This window comes from Microcaecilia unicolor, chromosome 4 (assembly GCF_901765095.1).
Source record: "Microcaecilia unicolor chromosome 4, aMicUni1.1, whole genome shotgun sequence".
NCBI classification, from domain to species: domain Eukaryota; kingdom Metazoa; phylum Chordata; class Amphibia; order Gymnophiona; family Siphonopidae; genus Microcaecilia; species Microcaecilia unicolor.
This window is the reverse complement of record NC_044034.1, coordinates 94,660,520-94,682,565: the sequence shown is the minus strand read 5'-3', so window position 1 is coordinate 94,682,565 and position 22,046 is coordinate 94,660,520.

The window sequence follows — 22,046 nt, the reverse complement described above, 5'->3', positions numbered from 1 at the left end:
GGTGGCCCTGGTAGTAAGCCTGCATTGGGCTTACCGCCACTTCGTAAAAGGGCCCCTAATGTAGGTGCGAAGATTTGCACCATGTTTCAGTTGGAGCAAATAGCCGCACCTAAAGTTAGACACGATTCCCGGAAGCAAGCACTATGCTATAAACCGCACCTATCTTTAAGTGTGGTTTATAGAATAGTGCTTTTTTTTCAGCGCTGATATTTGGGGGGGGGGGGGGGGGCTCCTATATGGAATTCACCCCAGAGTGACAATACTATTATTCCCACCTGGCAATTAAGTGAATGAAACATAAACCTGTAAAGACTTTTTTTTTTACAATGTTTTGAAAACTTCCTTAGAGAAATGAAATATGTTTCCCTCCTGAAACCCCCAACAAACTCTTCTGGATATTTATTCTAAGCATAAAAGAGAACATCGGGTGGCAGAGCTCAATTAACCACACTCTGTTCCCTTTTTATGTCCTGCTGTAAATCCTGTTACTGCATCACTGCATCTTATGACATCTCAGTCATCTCTGCTTAATCCCTGTTTGGTGAAGTCAGTTTTTTTATTAGTCCATATTTGTATGAGTCAATATACTCAGTGTTATATGGGTTGAGCAAACATTTTAGAAAAACAAGCCATTGCAGTTGCATGAACTTTTAAGGGTCTTTTTACCAAGCTGCGGGGAAAAGGGCACTGTGTTAGTGGCGGGGGCTGTTATCCCCGAACGCCAGGCCCATTTTTACTGGGGAGGTTTCATTTTCCCCCAGAAATGGCAAGCGCTTGGGGCAGGACTACCACCGCGGCTGCATTAGGCCAGTGGTAGTCCCTGAAAAGCAAGCGGTAAGCCCATGTTGGGTTTACCGCCACTCTGTAAAAGGGCCCCTATATTTGTTAAAATGATAATTAAGGACATTTCTAGGTATCCCCCCCACACACACATACACACACACACCAACCAGGCCACTGTCCAGCTCCAATCTGATAGCACTCTGAGGGCCACCAGCTTGCAAATCTGCAATCAGCTGTGCCTTTAAAGGGGCCAGTGGTAATTTTCTTAATATGAAAAAGAGTTATCAGGCCAGGGCTATTGGTGGTCTCCACTTTCCAATCCTGCTACAACAGAGAAAAGGAAGAAAGATCATAAAGCTTCCAGGTTGGCAGCAATAGGTTTCAGGTTGGCAAGCTGGCATAGTCTGGTATGAAGTCAACACTGAAAGGAACAGATCCTACCAGATATTGCCAGAGTTGGTGTAACATGAGATTTATCACAGGAAGAAGAACGCCCTGATAAACAACTCTGAGGTAGTATTCAGCCAAGCCAAGGAATTTTCCTATGATGGCCTAACACCCTAATCTACAATACTATAATATTTTAATTCATCCCCAGCACTATCCAAACAGTCAGATTATTAGGCTCTGAGAGTAGACTAGGAAGAATATCTGAAAGCATTTCCTCAGGACAAGTGTGATAGATGCATGCAGCAGCCTTATAGTTGAGGTGGTAGAAGCAAAAATAGTCATGGCATATCTTCAGAGTTGCAAAAACAGAAGCAAAGGTTCTCTGCACAAACACCACAAATAAGCCAAAACAAAGCAGAGACAGTTCAGAGAAGGGGAACTCTGAAGTACATCCACATCTTAACGTTTCAAGGAAGATTTCTCCTTCCCTCTTCAGAGATGCAAATATTTTAAAATGGTCACCACTGTTGTTAATACGTTCCCTTGCATTCCAGTTTGGAAATGTTCTCATATAAATGCATGGAGTGCACACTCAAATTTACATCTTCTTTGGGACAGATTTATATTTGTGTGGTAGTAGATTGAGGCTAGATCCAAGAGTCTATTTTAAAAAACACATGGAGAGGGGTATTTTCAATATGACGTCTAAATCCGAATTGAGACATTTTGTCAAAAACATCTCAAAACCGTCTAGCTCACAACCATAATCAAACCAGAAAAACGTCTACATTTTTGTTTTGGTTATGGCTTTCAACTAGATGTTTTCATGTTCAACACGTCCATCTGTAAGTCCCATTTAAAAAAAAAAAAGCCCCATGGGAAAACATAGACAAACAAGCCATAGGGACGTCTATGAATGGAAAAGGTTTTAAACAGCAAACAGGAACAGATACAATAACAAGGATTTGCTGTTAAATCTAGCTGAACACTTTTTACTGCCTAAGCAGTACCTGGGGAGATCAGAAAAAGAAATTGCTCACAGGAATTGAACAGGGCCTCAGCGCAGATGTCTACTCCCTCCACACTCCCAACTGAGACTGGGGGAGTTCTAGCACATTCTAGGCTAGGTCTTTGGCTTCAGGGCCAATCAGGGCACAGAGCATTAGCACTAAAGGTGTTTGGCCAATGGTATTGCAGGTTACTTTTCCCTTTACTTTTGTGGATATAGCTACAAAGAAAACAGACCTCTGCTACCGCGATAGTGCAGAGGTCAGATACCTCCTACTAGCCAACCAAGGGAAATATGCTGAAGGGGGTCATAGGGCAGGAGTACAAATCACCGAGCGTGGAAGTCCCCTGTTCCACCACAGGATCCAGATACAAATCCCACCTAAACCCCTTCATAATGTATGGTGAATCCTCCAAGAACAGAGAAAACCTACTATACCTAAAGGTCCACTACTATAATAGCCCTCAAGCTTCCAGGACACTTACATTTTTAGATACAATAGATATTTCCATGTTCCAGGATGGCTCACATATTTATAATGAAATGGAAGAGTTAAGGTAGGAATTGAATCTGGGTCCCATTGTTCACTGTCCTCTGCACTGACCATTAGGCTACTCCATCCACTTGCTTGCTGCTTTCTTAGGAATGGCCATAATATCTAGAGTTATCATAGAGCCTGGTATCTACTGTCACTATCACATCTTTAGGGAGGAGGGAGGGGGCCAGTGACCACTGGGGGATTAAGAGGGGATCATGCCTTAATCCCTCCAGTGGTCAGCTGGTCAGTTAGGGCACCTTTTCCTGACTTTGTTGCGACTGAAACAGGTCGAGATAAAAATGTGCTTCTTCTGTGCCCTGGACCTTTTTTTACTGTCCCATTATCACCGAAAAATGTCCAGATTTTAAGCCTGCCCAAAACACACCTCCAACACGCCTCCTTGTAATTTAGATGAACTGCAGAGTTAAACCTCCCAATTCTGGGTTTTGAAAACCACAACTTAGATGTTTTTGTGAGAAAAATGTCCATCCACCAGTTTGTGCTGCTTTTGAGACGTTTTTCTCTTTTGAAAATGAGCCATAGGCAGTTATGTTGCCTTTATAAAGTCAACACCTTTGTGGACTTCTCACATGGGCATTTATCCCCTGCACATATATAAGAAGGCATTTGTATCAGGTTCATCTGGCTTCTCGTGTGCTGGGGGGCCTGAAAAACTTCAGCAGTCTTTCTACCACTGCTGCCATACATCTTCTTCCAAATCCAGTGGTGGGGCTAGTTAATCTCAGGCTTTCTGCGCTGCCACAAGTGGGAAAAAATTACAATTATCACAGCGGGCCAGATTCAGTAGGGCATAGTATGGTGACCATCAGGAAACAGGATATCCTCACAGAAATTTGACCATAACGGAATGTCCTTTGTAATCAAAGCAATTATTGGCTTATAATAGGGTGAGACTATTGTATAAGCCAAGAGCTTATATGTTTTACAACATAACAGCATATGCAAAATTGCATTCATTCATAGATCATGATTCCCTGACATTGTGTTCTGAAATAATACATTTTCCAAGAGTACATCTCCTTCCATTCCTCAAGTAACAGCAAAGCATCTCCTGATATATTCATGTACTATCAGTCACCAGAATGTGACAACTGGCAGGAGGCTAACTGTGATAATTAAAGCAATTAAGTAAGCAAATAATTATAAGCAGAGGTAAATTGTTAGCAATAAACACTGCTGGAAATTAAGCTTACATTTAGAAATACTCGGCTAAAATTAGAATGATAGTGTTGGGACACAGGCTGGTTAATATGATATCCGTAATGAATATGCATGAGGTAAATTTGCAAGCTAGTGCCTCCATTGTCTTTGTTGCAACCTTCCCAAGGGATCTCAATGTCCAGGGACTTATAGCAGATCAGGTCCCCTATATTTAGTGTTTCCATAGGACCTGGTGTGGATTTACCTACAAGGCCCGAGGCATACAGACAAAAGGCAATTTTCTGTAAGGCACACTTAAAATTAGGTGCCAGTTACATGCCAAAGTTTATAGAATAGTTGCACTTACGCATGGGATTGGTACCATTAATTGGTTCATACACATGTAAGTGCTTAGCGCTATTTTATACAATTGGCACCCAACTTGCATAGTGCGTAACCGAAAGTGGGCCATACCTGTGGGTAGAGCAAGACTGTGTCACATGAGGTTTGCTGCTTAATCTTTGATGCCAGTAGCTAGTTTATTTCTTTCACAACATCAAGTTGTGGTTTTCTTTTGCTGCTGGATATGGACTTTGTTTCAATTATATCTTCTCTGTATTACATCTGACAGAGCATTTTTGACCCCTGAAGCAGGCAGCTCTCTGCCAAAACACAGCCCCTTGGTGCTTTGTCAATAAAAGAGTGTTTCTTACACTAGACTGCTGGAAGTTCCTTGGTCCACCCCTACTTTTGTTCCAAGGTACTTTTAATGTAGGGATTTATTTTTCTTTCCTGTTGGTTAGTATTTACTACTTTTAAAATGAACAGGAGGAAATATTTTTTTACTCATCGAATAGTTAAGCTCTGGAACTCATTGCGAGAGGATGTGGTATCAGCACTTAGTGTATCTGGATTTTAAAAAGGTTTGGAAAAGTTCCTGGAGGAAAAGTCCATAGTCTGCTATTGAGATCGACATCTGGGGAAAGCCACTGCTTGCCGTGGGATTGGTAGCATGGAATCTTGTTAACATTTTGGATTCTGTCAGGGACTTATGACCTGTATTTGCCACTGTTGGAAGCAGGATACTGGGCAAGATGGACCGTTCTTATGTTGCTGGATTAGGGCATAGACAAATCCTAGGATCCAAAAGTTTAGGAGAGCCTTGTGAGATGTGCTGGAGACTAGGATTGACAACTGTTTGTTTGTTTTCAGTATTCTACAGATTTCTAAATGAACTGTCTCAAAGCCAAAAGGATAGATAAAATGTCTAGATATTTTTCAGAGTTTAGCCCAAGGAGGTTGAATAAAACAGGAGACAAAATCTCTGTTTCTACTCCTGCATGCAGCCGTCATCCCCGTACACTCAAAACAAAGCAAACAAACCTATGAGCTGCTACATCCATGCTGTCCTTCTTTATTGTTGGTAGCATTTTTATTTAATCTCACTTATATTTTAAACATGCCGGAATAACTTTTTTAGGTAGAATAGTATTTGCTATAAATTGTAATCAATCTGTCATTTGGAGGGGCTGGATATAGGGACACCCTAGCATATGTTATATTCATGCAGAGATTTTTTTTCTCCTGGTGAAGGGCCACTAAAACAGACATCATGTTATGAGAATCAGGTGCTCAACATTCAGAGTTTCTATCTATCGATTTATTTATTTATTTATTTATAATTTAGGTTGAAACCTGGGAGCATTTAAAAATTTTTTGTTTTGTGAATTTTTTGTTTTGTGCACTTGCAAGTAAATCTCTCACTATGATATCATACATTCTAAGAGGAAAAGACTTCAAATACTCGGTCCTCACTGTTACTTATCACACAGTGGACCGTGTCGCTCAGCGTTTACTTTTGAAATTTAACTTTTCTTTTGTAAATCAGCTGGTGAGCATCCACATAAGTCAAAAAACCTCATTTTTCTGCTTATTATTCAAAACTTATTTTTACTTATTAAGTTTCACATTTTGTAATAAGTTTCACATTTTGTAATAAAAATGAACTGGTACTTAGCTGCTGTTTGCTCTGGAACTAATGGGTACGCCTGACAGCGAGCTCCTGTTTTGCTGGTGCTTCTTAAGGAGTTGAACCCAAAGTTTTCTACAACACCCTGTAATCAAGTAAACAGCATTAATTTTTCATGTGAGATTTTAGAGAACTCGTGGCTCTGCTTTTCTATAAGACCTTACTCATACCCGATATACATGTAGGCGTCCATCTTGTTAATCATCTAAGATGGCAACCGCATTTTAAACCTAACGCCAACTCTGTCAACCAATCAGATTTCACTGAAATCTTAAAGGGGACTTTACCTCTTAATTAGCTACTCTTAAAACTATTCTCTTTATATATATAGGAAGGCACATCAGTTATAAAAAAGCCTTCCATTCCACTCGATTGTTTAACCCTGCTGGAATTAAAGATTTCAATCTGTAGATCCAGCGTTTTTCCCTCTGCACTAATTGTCGGTCTCTATCTTCACCTCGTAACGCGGTTCTGCTCTGTATGGTGAAAAAAAGGGATGGCTTTACATGAAGATGGAGTAAACTCTTTGGAGGGTATGAACACTGACTAAATGAACACACAAAAGGAAGAAGCAGCACAGCACCAGAAGCAAGTGTGTGTCTGCCTGAGAAATGACAAGAGTGCTAGTGCATGTGTGTGTCTGAAGACAGTGCACACATCTGCTTGTGTATATGTGACTGAGTCAAGAGTAAGAGAAGGTGTGCACATCTAATACACCTTGTTGCTTTACACTGATTTTGAGCCCACAGCGCTTCACTATTCACATTCACTCTGTCATCATCAACTCTCCATTTTGGACTCACTTTTCTTCAAATTTGGCTTAAATATTTGAAATCTGTTATTTTTCATCGCTATAGTTTAAACGTTTCATATTCACAGAGGGTTTTTGTTTCAATAGCATGTTAATTATGTCCACTGTTTCAAAGTAAGATACAGTTGCATAATAACTGTGGCAGAGTCCACCAGAGTATGAAGGTCATCTCCAATGCGGAATACATTTGCCTTCTATCTCTATATTTGTGGCATTTAACGTTGCATGTTTCATTTTATACACACACATGCACCAGTAAATCCTAAAGTATACTTGTGCTGTTTATTGTAACGTGTGATATGTTTTTTCAAGTTGTACCTCTGCACTTTTGCTATGTGGTTTTCCATATATTTATTTATTTATGTAGCCCAGGTCTCACCCAGTTCTAGTTCTGATCACAGGCACATAAAACAGTCACTGCTCATTCAGGACATGCTTACCACACTCGAGCCTTCAGTCAAATTCCAGTCGAGCTGGGAGTGGGTCAGTGATCCAGAATAGAGATCCGGGGGTTTGGGAGACGCTCTACCAGGTAGGATTCCGCCCCACTCTTCACTCCAGGAACCTCTCTGCACTTCGGGAGATTTTATAAAACTTTTTTTTTTTAGTTCCAATATTTTTATTTAATTTTATCAATGAAACAAAACACAAATGGCAAAAATGTTAGCCAGTATACAAATATGAACAATAAACTGAGCATCAAACAATATACATATCTGATACAAGATAAAGATATCAATTATTATGGTTACAGATTTGTAACGATGGTTAGGTAGACATATCGTGAGAACAGATAGTTAAGAGAACATATTTATTTTTGTTATATTTGTACCCCGCGCTTTTCCCACTCATGGCAGGCTCAATGCGGCAGGCAATGGAGGGTTAAGTGCTATCTACACACGAGTGCTACATATTTGATCTTAAAGGGGAAACCATATTTTCCTGTATTTGGTAATTGAATTATACTTCTCAGCCGCTGCATATTCATATTTGGCAAGTATACATACTGAATTCCACCACGTTAAGTAGGTTGCCTTGGATAAGTCTGTCCAGCAGAAGAAAAGTATTCTTAATGCTGTTTGGAGAAGTATATCCAAAAGATGTGATTGATATTTATCCAGTGGGCAATGTATAGCTAATGATCCAAATATGGCTATTTTATATGAGAAGGACACTGGTATCTTCAATGTAGATGATATGGTGTTCCATATTGATCTCCAATATTCTTGTATAAAAGTACAGGAGTAAATAATATGTTTAAGAGTTCCTTTATCTTTATTACATGACCAGCATTTTTCCGTGTTGTTTTGGGGAACTGATGTTTTTAGTTTGACAATTTTACTTGGAGTCCAGAGAGCTCTATGTGCCAAGTAAAACATGGATTGCGATGTAGATGCAGATCTAGTAGTATGTGTAGTTCTAAACCAAAATTTATTCCACAGTTATTCATTGAGTTGAAGATTTAAATCATGTTCCCAGGATTCCATAATATTAGTAGGTGCTTTGAATTTTGCTTGTTGAAACATTTTGTACCATTTGGAGGCAGCTCCTTTAGATAACATTAAAGTTCTACCAATTTGCCAATAACTAGGAGGATCAGAAGAAAGTTTAGTAATGTCAGTAGTAGCAGTTATGCAGTGCTTAAGTTGTATCCATTTATAGTGGTGGGTATTAGGAATACCAATTTCAAGCATAGCTGTGAGAAGGGAATCCAGGTTTTGTCTTTTATAATATCATTTAATGACCATATGCCAGCTTTTTTCCATAGAGGCCAGTTTATACAAGTTTTGTTGATTTTAAAGGTAGGATTGTTCCATATTGGGGTAAATACTTAACTTGTATTGAACTTGGCTGTAACAGGCAGGTAATAACTTGAGCTTTCCTTAATACAATCTGAATGTTTCAACTGGGGGACTCCATGGACCCCAGCCCTTTCTCACAGGTATATGTACAGGGAATTCTTAACTCTGGCTATTTACATATAAACAAATACTCCTGTCCATGCCTCTCCTGGCAGCCAGGTGTCAGATTTCAGGGGCTATATTTCTTCTACACTCAATCTCTCCTCTTTCATCAGGCATAGACCCCTTTAAGGCTGTCTTCCATGAGTGCACCTCGCTGGGTCACACCCCGGCCTTGAGCAGAAGCTTTTCTACTCTAAGTCCCACTCCTGGATTGGACTCCCCAATCCCGCCAGAGCTCTCATCCTTTCTCCAGTTATTGTGAGAATGGCAATAATTCTCCTTAATTTCTGCCCAATTGTAAATGGCGTTCCAGGATTCCTCTTCTCCCTCCTAGTCACTTGGCAGGGGCTTGCAGGTAACCAAAGAGCATCAGTACCCATAGTCGGAGGCAAAACCAAGGACATCTTTTTGCTCAAAATCTCCTCTTTTATTATCCCTTAATGCCACGTCCCCTGTCACTCTTCTCTCCAGGTGCACTTTTCCTCTGCATTTTGCTTCATAAACACTCCCATGGACTGGGCTTCCTCCCACCCAGGGACCTCCTAGTCCTTCCCCTCAGTGACTCTACACACAAATGCAAAGCGCTGATAACAAAGGCAAAGAGGGACTTGAAAAAAAGATCACCTTGGAGGCAAAAGCACATAGTAAAAATGTTTTTATGTATATTAAAAGCAAGAAGCCGGCAAAGAATCAGTTGGACCACTAAAGGGGTAAAAGGAGCAATCAGGGAAGACGAAGCCATAGCAGAGAGATTAACTGAATTCTTTGCTTTGGTCTTCACCGAGGAAGATTTGAGAGAGATACCAGTGCCAGACATGGTATTCAAAGCTGATGAGTCTGAGAATCTGAATGAAATCTCTAAAAAACCTGGAGGATGTAATAGGGCAATTTGACAAACTGAAAAGCAGCAAATCTCCTGGACCAGATGATATTCATCCCAGAGTACTGATAGAATTTAAAAATGAACTTGCAGAACTATTGTTAGTAATATGTCATTTATCTTTAAAATCAAGAATGGTACCAGAAGATTGGAGGGTGGCCAATCTAACGCCGATTTTTTTAAAAGGTTCCAGAGAAGAGCGGGGAAACTTTAGACCGGTGAGCCTGACATCAGCGGGCAAATGATAGAGACTATTATAAAGAACAAAATTATAGAGCATATTCAAAAGCATGGATTAATGAGACACAGCCAACATGGATTTAGTGAAGGGAAATCTTGCCTCACCAATCTATTACATTTCTTTGAAGGGGTGAACAAACAAGTGAATAAAGGTGAGCCAGTTGATATTGTGTATCTGGATTTTCAAAAGGTGTTTGACAAAGTACCTCATGAAAGACTCCAGAGGAAATTGGAGAGTCATGGGATAGGAGATAGTGTCCTGTTGTGGATTAAAAACTGGTTAAAAGAGAGAAAACAGAGATTAGAGTTGAATGGTCAGTATTCTCAATGGAGAAGTGTAGATAGTGGGGTTCCCCAAGGGTCTGTGCTGGGGCCGCTGCTTTTTAACATATTTATAAATGATCTAGAGATGAGAGTAACTAGTGAGGTAATTAAATTTGCTGACAGCACAAAGTTATTCAAAGTTGTTAAATCACAAGAGGATTGTGAAAAATTACAAGAGGACCTTACGAGACTGGGAGAATGGGCGTCTAAATAGCAGATGATATTTAATGTGAACAAGTGCAAAGTGATACATGTGGGAAAGAGGAATCCAAATTATAGCTACGTAATGCAAGGTTCCACGTTAGGAGTTACCAATCAAGAAAGGGATCTAGGTGTCGTCGTTGATGATATGTTGAAACCCTCTTCTCAGTGTGTTGCTGCAGCTAAGAAAGCAAATAGAATGTTAGGTATTATTAGGAAAGGAATGGAAAACAAAAATGAGGATGTTATAATGCCCTTATATCACTCCATGGTGTGGCCACACCTCAAATATTGTGTTCAATTTTGGTCACCGCATCTCAAAAAAGATATAGTGAAATTAGAAAAGGTACACAGAAGGGTGATGAAAATGATATAGGGGATGGTACGATTTCCCTATGAGGAAAGGCTGAAGCAGCTAGGACTCTTCAGCTTGGAAAAAAGATGACTGAGGTCTATAAAATAATGAGTGGAGTGGAACGGATAGACGTGAATCGCTTGTTTACGCTTTCCAAAAATACTAGGACTAGGAGACATGCAATGAAGCTACAAAGTAGTAAATTTAAAACGAATCGGAGAAAATGTAATTAAACTCTGGAATTCATTGCCAGAGAATGTAGTAAAGGTGGTTAGCTTAGTGGGGATTTTAAAAAATTTGGACGACTTCCTAAAGGAAAAGTCCATAGACCATTATTAAAATGGAAAATCCACTGCTTATTTTTAGGATAAGCAGCATAAAATATATTGTACTTTTTTGGCATCTCACCAGGTATTTGTGACCTGGATTGGCCATTGTTGGAAACAGGATACAGGGCTTGATGGACCTTTGGTCTGTCCCAGTATGGCCATACTTATGTACTTATGTATAATTTTTGCCCATCATCCTTACAGTGCTTTGTAACTTGGCATACAGACATAAGGTGTATTCCCCATTGTTATTCTTGATCTGAGAATACTACACCTCCTTTACTTGTCTGCATCTGACATTCTGTTTTTAAAGGTCCTTATGATTAATGCATGAGTTATGAGAAAAATGTTATTTCTCATTTCATACTGCAAAGACTATATGTTGAGGATATTAACCTTGACTGAGTAAAATTCTGAGACTAAGCAATCTATTTCTACGTATGTTATGTCTTATTTCTGCAAAATGTAATTCAAAGGAGAGCTACAATAGTGTGCTTTGGTTCCAAATATTTTTCCAATTGCTGTATAGCTTTAAGGATCATCGTAAAGCTCATAATATTCTATAAATGTATGTAAACTAAGGGGTTAGTAGTAGCAGTCAGCATTTCTTAATGGTGACTGCTGCCGAGTATATTAGAAAAAAGAAAAAATGGGGGACAACCAATCAAATTCCAACCCAAGAGTAACCTATTTATTTGAATATAAAAACACCAATATATGACAAAGCTAAATGGTCCTTCTTATTGACAATCCACTTGTAGAACACAATAGACTCTTGTAGAATTCAATAGACTTGATGTAGTCCTACATTTCAGTGCAGAAGGTGCCTGCCTTGGGAGGGAGTCACATCACAAGCAAGTTGATGCACAGAAAATTTCTGTGAAAGCAACAATATAGAGAGAGACATCTGTCTTCAAAGTTATCTATGCAGAGAAATCATGGTAAGGCTCACTGCACACAAACAGCTGTTCACAGAGGTCTTCCAACAGCCGTTTGTGTGCAGTTAGCCAAGTCAGACATCTTTCAACAGCTGTTTGTATGCAGTGAGCCTTACCGCGATTTCTGGAGGGGGGACCTGAAAGGTTTCCTAGACCCAGGTTTGGACAGATTTACAGCCAGTCAGGAGAGAATATCTAAATCAGAGAAAAAAGTGCTTTAATTATATGAGACTTTTGTTGTACTTGATGTGTGGCATATACTGCACCCTTTAGAACAGGACTACACTGCTGTCTGAAGCTGACACTTCAGTGTCTCATTTAGGAGCTGACTGGGATGGTCTGACAGCAACTGCACTGACTCATACAACTGTCTGCTGACCGTTTTTACTTCCTTTTCACCTTGCCAGGATGGTACGCTCCGGATGCTATAAAACTGAGATAGCTGTACCTTCTATGTCAAAGGGGCCGGCCCCTGGTTTGCTCTTTTGTGCTCCAATTTGTGTGCTATTTTGTCTGAGATTTTTATTCAATTTTGGGATGGCCAACAGCTTAAACACTAATGCTACATGTAATTCCTTTATATAAGTAATTATTGGCCAAGGTAGATATGGCCCCTTTATTATAGAATATAGAATTTATGCTTAATGCACATTATCCCAGTGCCTAACTTCAGGCAAACTTTTGAGAATTACCTCCAACATGTTACATTTTCAAGTAGGGCAATACCAGAGATTTCAGACAGAGCTCTAACTCGTGAGGAAAGAATTTTCCTCTGTCATTTAAGCAATTTTGCTGCAATCGTGACATGTCTGACAGAACCTGGTAAAAATATGTCCTCAGCAAAAAGATTTTCCTCTCTCATTCTGCCAAGCTTGAGTCATAAAATACACTGAGTTTATTTTTTTCCCCAGATTTAGAACATCAGCTATTATACATCGATAAGCGGTGTTCTACTGCACAGAAAACATAGACTAAAGATAGAATAATATAACATAACTGGTATAAAACATTAGATCCCAAACCTATCAAAACAGCTATTCTTAGAGAGCTGTGGGAGGCATACTTAAAGAAATCTTATCAAATGTTAACCCTTGTAAACCTTTGTACGAGATCTATTCAGCTTATAATGTTGTTTTTGCATTTCATGATAAGGGAAATCGTTTCATTGAGCACGATGTTTTGTCACACGTTCTTTTTTTAACCTTGAGTCTTCTTGTCCTCAGTTCTGCAAAATGTTTTGAATTCCAAAAATGACCTATCAGAAATAACTGTGCCACTGTATGTTTTTATATTGCAAAACAGATGATATTTTGTCCTTTTCTACCTTATTCTAGTCTTTGGTTTCTATACCACTATTTTACAAAGACCAAGGGTGGGTTAAAATATAAACATATCAAAATCCACAATATACATCACATAAAATACAATAAAATATGTGGAATCACAAATAGGGCAGTCACACAATCATGGAAGAGTGGTGATATAATTTTGATGCAGAAAAGTCACTTTCGTTGCCAGTACTTGATTAAACCAGCAATCCACAATGTTGCAAACTGACAACATTTTACTCACTATCAAAATAAGGAAAAAACCTGAGAACCCTTCAAACAGGAAAGAAGGATTTCATCAGTTGATAGAGCAGGGGATTTCCCATCTGTGGCATATTAAGAGACCAAACAAGAGTGTGAGCATTGAAAACATTTATTTGGCGAAAATCTGTCTGTTCCTGTACAAGCCAAAAATAGACATCGCAAACAAGGACTGGGAGCTTCCTTATAGATCATAAAATGGGGAACTCTTCCAAAATTAACAGCGCCCGACTTAGATGCAAGTTTGTCTTGTCCATACACATAGCAACTGCAAAATTGGTTGTCTGTACTGCTTAAGACCCTGATGAAGCCGTATTTGCCGGTGAAACGGGGGCCCGTTGGTTGTTTCTAATACAGCAGACATTTTCTGTTGACGCTGTTAAACCCATTTACATCATAGGCGCTTTAAAAACTGATTTTGGATTGATAAATGTTCAAATGATACGGAAGAAAAAAAAAAGCTAAATTTCTTTACATTTTTTGTCTACAGGTTTGTGGAAGAGCATTTAATAAACTTGGACACTTTCTTTGTATTTGATTGGGAGCTTTTTTGTGTCTACACTACTAATTAGCACAACTATGGGGGGTCTTTTACTAAACATTAGCTCAAGTTATCTGCGGCAGGGCCAATTTTATTCCTATGGGCCCTGCTGCAGATAACTCAAGCTAATCTTTAGTAAAAGACTTCCTATAGTACTAATAACATCTTCAATCTAAATATAGCTATAAATTTACTGCTATCTTTGCTACAGACTTTACTTATCAACAATTAACTTGGCTTCTACAGTTTGTCTCAAGGCTACTTTCACACACATAGGCCTAAAAAATCGGCGCCAAAACAAAATGCGCCTAGGCATATTTAGGCATGGAATAAGCCTACATGTCCATGCAGTTTATAGAATATGCCAAACGCCCATCCGCACGACTAAATTTAGTCACAGGCAGTTACACCAAGTAAAACTTGGTATAAATGCTGATGCCTAAATTACAAATGGACTGGGTGTATTTTATAACCACATGCATAGATTTTAGAAACGCCCATGACCCGTCCATTCCATGCCCCTTTTCAACTATGCAACTTAGAATTTATGTGCATCACATTATAGAATACGCTTAGACAGTTCTGCACGTAATTTCTAATTAATGCCATTGAGTGTCAGTAATTGATTGTTAAGTGGCAATTATCTGCACCAATTGGCTTGTTAACTAAGTTGCGCATGCAAATCCAGAACATGATTGGATTTGCATGTGTAACTTAAGTCACGCTATGTAGAATCGGGGGGGATAATTTCTTTCCTACTTAGAGCATGCATACAGCACCTAACAGGCTATCCTGCTTATAATCGAAATAGTAAAACGCCTATATTGTGACCCAAATCGGGAGATAGACGTTTATCTCACAAAAACGAATAAAGCGGTATAATCGAAAGCCGAATTTGGACGTTTTCAACTGCACTCCGTCGCGGATGCGGACAAAGTTGATGGGGGCGTGTCAAAGGCGTGGTGAAGGCGGAACTGGGGCGTGGTTATCGGCCGATCAGAGATGGGCACCTTTCGGCGATAATGGAAAAAAAATATGCGTTTTTAGCGAGAATTTAGGGCACTTTTCCTGGACCCTGTTTTTCCACGAATAAGGCCCCAAAAAGTGCCCTAAATGACCAGATGACCACTGGAGGGAATCGGGGATGACCTCCCCTGACTCCCCCAGTGGTCACAAACCCCCTCCCACTACAAAATATGCCGTTTCACAACTTTTTATTTTCACCCTCAAATGTCATACCCACCTCCCTGGCAGCAGTATGCAGGTCACTGGAGCAGTTATTAGGGGGTGCAGTGGACTTCAGGCAGGTGGACCCAGGCCCATCCCCCCCCCCCCCCCCCCCCACCTGTTACACTTGTGCTGGTAAATGGGAGCCCTCCAAACCGCCCCCCAAACCCACTGTACCCACATGTAGGTGCCCCCCTTCACCCCTTAGGGCTATAGTAATGGTGTAGACTTGTGGGCAGTGGGTTTTGAGGGGGATTTGGGGGGCTCAACACCCAAGGGAAGGGTGCTATGCACCTGGGAGCTGTTTTACCTCTTTTTTTTTGTAAAAGTGCCCCCTAGGGTGCCCGGTTGGTGTCCTGGCATGTGAGGGGGACCAGTGCACTACAAATCCTGGCCCCTCCCACGAATAAATGTCTTGGAGTTATTCGTTTTTGAGCTGGGCACTTTCGGTTTCCATTATCGCTAAAAAACAAAAACGCCCAGCTCAAAAAAAGATAAACGTCCATACGGTTCGGTCCGCCCCTTCACGGACCCGTTCTCGGAGATAAACCCCTATGGAGATAGATGTTTCCGTTCGATTATGCCCCTTTATGTCACGTATGACAGACCTTATAGATCTACCAACTAAAAACAGACTCAGATCAGCACGATCATACCTAAACCTACATTACCCAAACTGTAAAGGGCTAAAATACAAAACAACTTATGCATCTAGCTTCTCCTACATAAGCACACAACTTTGGAATGGACTTCCATATGCAATGAAAACAATATGTCACCACCTAAACTTCAGGAAATCATTAAAAACCCACCTCTTCAAAAAAGCTTATCCCACCAAACCAACATAAATCTTCACACCCAGCAATACAACATAATCAATGATCATACTGGACAATCTACTTTCCTCTTTCCCCTCGACCCCATGACTCCTGATTCACTTTTACCTCATTTGACCACAACACAATCTTGTATTTGTTATCAATCGAAATGGCAAACGCCGTTACGATACCTTGTAAGCCACATTGAGCCTGCATATAGGTGGGGAAATGTGGGGTATAAATGTAACAAATAAATAAATAAATATAGCCAGTTAGCGGCTAGCTGCTGAATATTTGTGGTTAGGTATTTAAACGCTATTAAACCAGCTGTCAGGTTCTGTCAGGTTCTGAGCCCGCGGGACCGGGCTCTGGAGCAAACGTGAGCCCTTGGGCTGCTGACGAGGAGCGACAGCAGCAGGCAAAACCCACCAACCAACACTGGGTAAGCACAACGGCAGGGACTGCAGGCACTGCCCAGCGAACCGGAACACCTGGACTGGAATCCCCCGGACTGGAGGACACAGGACTGGAACACTGGACTGCAATCCCTCGGACTGGAACACACACCGGACCGGAACACACTGGACTGGAGCACACCAGACTGGAACACACACCGGCCCGGAACACTCTGGACTGGAACCCGGACTGGACCTAGGCTTCACCTACACTTGACTGCCTACCCCCTCGGGTTGAGCCTTCAGGTTCTGGCAGCCGGTAGGACTTACAGGGGCAGCAGGAATGAAGATCCAGGGGTGCCCCCTGGCACCTAAGCGATGGCAAGGCAGACAGACAGGGAATGTCCGGGTTCTGGCAGTAGGTAGGTTCAAAGCAATGGTCACAGAAGGGCTGGAAGCCCACAGAGCAATAAACACAAAAGGGCAGGGAACCTACAGAGCAGTAAACACAGAAGGGCTGGAAACCCACTAGCGATAAACACAGAAGGGCTGAAAACCCACAGAAGGGTAGGAGACCCACAGAGCAAATAACTACCGAAGGGCAGGGAACCTACAGAGCAAGAAACACAGAAGGGCAGGAAACCCACAAGCGATAAACACAGAAGGGCTGAAAACCCACAGCGCAATAAATACAGAAGGGCTGAAAACCCACAGAAGGGTAGGAGACCCACAGAGCAAATAACTACCGAAGGGCAGGGAACCTACAGAGCAAGAAACACAGAAGGGCAGGAAACCCACAAGCGATAAACACAGAAGGGCTGAAAACCCACAGCGCAATAAATACAGAAGGGCTGAAAACCCCCAGAAGGGTAGGAGACCCACAGAGCAAGAAACACAGAAGGGCTGGAAACCCACAAGCGATAAACACAGAAGGGCTGAAAACCCACAGAAGGGTAGGAGACCCACAGAGCAAATAACTACCGAAGGGCAGGGAACCTACAGAGCAAGAAACACAGAAGGGCAGGAAACCCACAAGCGATAAACACAGAAGGGCTGAAAACCCACAGCGCAATAAATACAGAAGGGCTGAAAACCCACAGAAGGGTAGGAGACCCACAGAGCAAATAACTACAGAAGGGCAAGAAGCCCACAGAGCAAAAGACAAGGAAAGCAAAACGGTGCTAACAGCACACTAACCTCGGGACCTAAGGCACTGCGGAGGGAATGGCAATGCAAAGGCCAGGACTGTAGTTTCCAAGTCACTAATAAAGCCCCTCAACACCAGAGCCACAGGTGCAGCAATCACCTTGCAACCAAACAGAGGCTTGACACACAAAGCAGTCATCCCATAGAAAGGAACAGCGGGAGCCATCTTGGATACTGGCAAAGAGGAGGAAGCGGCAGCCATCTTGGAAGAGGCAAAGCCCACACAGGTGAGATTCAGTAGGGCAATCAGCACACAGAGCCAGAGAGAAACTAAGACAGAGACAGACACAGAGACAAGCAGAAGCCAGCACAGCCACTGACTCCCAGAAACAGGGTAAGTATGAGGGTGGTCACGGCCACAAACGTGACAGTACCCCCTCCTCAAGACCCCCCTCTCGGTCCCCCTGAGGAGTTCAGGTGTCCAGGGGTAACTATGGTGAAACCTCCTGATGGGTCTCAAAAGCCCGACATAGATCACTGGACTGGAAGTCACAAAGAAGTTCCAAAGTGGCAGACAGGAGCGGAACTTGTCAACAGGAGGCTCCTTCCAATCCCCGCTGGGCCAACTCAGGAACTTGGAAGCATCAAGAGGAACCTCATTCAAAAGGCACCCTTCTCCGAGGGACCCCAGACTGAACTCAGGAAGCAAACCGGGACTGGGACCCGGACTAGAGTCAAAAAGCAAACCGGGCCTGGGACCCAGGTGGGCATCAGAAGCTTGACTGGAACTGGAACTCAGAGCAGGCTCAGCATCTTGGCTGGAAGTGGAACTAGGAACGGACTCAGCATCTTGGCTGGAACCGGAGCTAGGAGCAGGGTCAGCATCTTGGCTGGAACTGGAACTTGGAACAGACTCAGCATCTTGGCTGGAACTGGAGCTAGGAGCAGGGTCAGCATCTTGGCTGGAACTGGAACTTGGAACAGACTCAGCATCTTGGCTGGAACTGGAGCTAGGAGCAGGCTCAGCATCTTGGCTGGAAGTGGAACTAGGAACGGACTCAGCATCTTGGCTGGAACTGGAGCTCGGAGCAGGGTCAGCATCTTGGCTGGAACTGGAGCTTGGAGCAGGCTCAGCATCTTGGCTGGAACTGGAACTTGGAACAGACTCAGCATCTTGGCTGGAACTGGAGCTCGGAGCAGGGTCAGCATCTTGGCTGGAACTGGAACTTGGAACAGACTCAGCATCTTGGCTGGAACTGGAGCTCGGAGCAGGGTCAGCATCTTGGCTGGAACTGGAACTTTGAACAGGAGTTGAACCGGGACTGGGACCCGGACTGGAATCAGAAGCTTGACTGGCAGGGCCCCTCAAACTGGACTCAGGAGCTTGGCTGGGAGCGCCCCGCGAACTGGACTTTAACTGAGGCTTGGCAGAACACACCCTTTGGACAGGGATCGGAGGCTCGAGCGGAAGCACCACTCGAACTGGCCTTCGGAGCTTGATTGGAGGTACCCTCCAGACTGGAAGCGGAGGTGCCACCTGAACCACCCTGTGGACTGGCATCGGAGGCTTGGTTAGAAGCCCCCCTCGAACTGGACTCAGTGGCTTGACTGGACGGGTCACTTGAACAAGAACCGGAGACTTGACCCGAAGCGCCATTTGCACAGGAATCTGAGGCTCCATCGAAGGCTTCCCTTGGACTGGACTCGGAGACTTCAAAGGGCGTGCCACTTGAACGAGGACTGGAGGCTCGACCTGGAGCGCCACTTGCATAGGAATCTGAGGCTCCGTCAGAAGCACCCCACGGACTGGACTCAGAGGTTTCAGAGGGCGTGCCAGTTGAACGAGGACTGGAGGCTCGACCTGGAGGACCATTCGAACAGGAATCCGAGGCTCCATCGAAAGCCCCCCTCGGACTGGACTCGGAGCCTTAAGTGGCATCGTTACTTGGACTTGAATTGGAGGTTCAGTATGAAGCATCCCCTGGACTGGACTCAGTGACTTAGGAGGCAGCGCTACTTGAACTGGGGTCCGAGGCTTGCGTGGAGGCGCCATCTGGACTGGCACCGGAGGCTCGGTCAGAAGCATCCCTCGGACTGGACTCTGAAGCTTGGCTGGACGTGCTGCTTGGACGGGATTCAGAGGCTTGTCTGGGCGCGCTGCTTGAACGGGACTGGACCCCTGCTGGGCCCAGAGCATGGAATTCCCAAGACGTCTCCTCTCAGCGACAGCTTCAGGAGTATCCCACAAAGCTGGATTCAAGACAAGGCTGCGGCGATACTCTGAGAGCGTGATAAAAGGGTCCATATCTGAAACTGGGTTTTCAGCGATTCCAAGCCACCGGACACGTTTTCTCTCAGCTGCCGCTTCAGGGGTCTTCTTCAAAACAGGATGAGACAAAAGTTTCCCACGATACTGACGAAGAGTCATAGAAGGATCAAGAACAACGATGGAGCTGGACCCCAGCTGGGTCAGCTGGGTGGGGGTTCTTGCCGGGCTCATGGCCTTTGCATTCTGTCAGGTTCTGTCAGGTTCTGAGCCCGCGGGACCGGGCTCTGGAGCAAACGTGAGCCCTTGGGCTGCTGACGAGGAGCGACAGCAGCAGGCAAAACCCACCAACCAACACTGGGTAAGCACAACGGCAGGGACTGCAGGCACTGCCCAGCGAACCGGAACACCTGGACTGGAATCCCCCGGACTGGAGGACACAGGACTGGAACACTGGACTGCAATCCCTCGGACTGGAACACACACCGGACCGGAACACACTGGACTGGAGCACACCAGACTGGAACACACACCGGCCCGGAACACTCTGGACTGGAACCCGGACTGGACCTAGGCTTCACCTACACTTGACTGCCTACCCCCTCGGGTTGAGCCTTCAGGTTCTGGCAGCCGGTAGGACTTACAGGGGCAGCAGGAATGAAGATCCAGGGGTGCCCCCTGGCACCTAAGCGATGGCAAGGCAGACAGACAGGGAATGTCCGGGTTCTGGCAGTAGGTAGGTTCAAAGCAATGGTCACAGAAGAGCTGGAAGCCCACAGAGCAATAAACACAAAAGGGCAGGGAACCTACAGAGCAGTAAACACAGAAGGGCTGGAAACCCACTAGCGATAAACACAGAAGGGCTGAAAACCCACAGAAGGGTAGGAGACCCACAGAGCAAATAACTACCGAAGGGCAGGGAACCTACAGAGCAAGAAACACAGAAGGGCAGGAAACCCACAAGCGATAAACACAGAAGGGCTGAAAACCCACAGCGCAATAAATACAGAAGGGCTGAAAACCCACAGAAGGGTAGGAGACCCACAGAGCAAATAACTACCGAAGGGCAGGGAACCTACAGAGCAAGAAACACAGAAGGGCAGGAAACCCACAAGCGATAAACACAGAAGGGCTGAAAACCCACAGCGCAATAAATACAGAAGGGCTGAAAACCCCCAGAAGGGTAGGAGACCCACAGAGCAAGAAACACAGAAGGGCTGGAAACCCACAAGCGATAAACACAGAAGGGCTGAAAACCCACAGAAGGGTAGGAGACCCACAGAGCAAATAACTACCGAAGGGCAGGGAACCTACAGAGCAAGAAACACAGAAGGGCAGGAAACCCACAAGCGATAAACACAGAAGGGCTGAAAACCCACAGCGCAATAAATACAGAAGGGCTGAAAACCCACAGAAGGGTAGGAGACCCACAGAGCAAATAACTACAGAAGGGCAAGAAGCCCACAGAGCAAAAGACAAGGAAAGCAAAACGGTGCTAACAGCACACTAACCTCGGGACCTAAGGCACTGCGGAGGGAATGGCAATGCAAAGGCCAGGACTGTAGTTTCCAAGTCACTAATAAAGCCCCTCAACACCAGAGCCACAGGTGCAGCAATCACCTTGCAACCAAACAGAGGCTTGACACACAAAGCAGTCATCCCATAGAAAGGAACAGCGGGAGCCATCTTGGATACTGGCAAAGAGGAGGAAGCGGCAGCCATCTTGGAAGAGGCAAAGCCCACACAGGTGAGATTCAGTAGGGCAATCAGCACACAGAGCCAGAGAGAAACTAAGACAGAGACAGACACAGAGACAAGCAGAAGCCAGCACAGCCACTGACTCCCAGAAACAGGGTAAGTATGAGGGTGGTCACGGCCACAAACGTGACACCAGCCATGAGCCATTCCTGGCCAATTAAATAGTTTTGAATATCGGAGGGGGGGTATGAGTACAAAATGGTGCCTTCGGCCCCTTGCAGCAATTTTATTGTATTACCACTAGCAATTGTCCTTATATGGCAGGATGACCCCCTAGTGGTAGTACCTTGAGACTACTGCTAGGGATCATAACTTAAGTGCCATTTTGAACTCTGGTGGCTAGTGAGGTGAGAG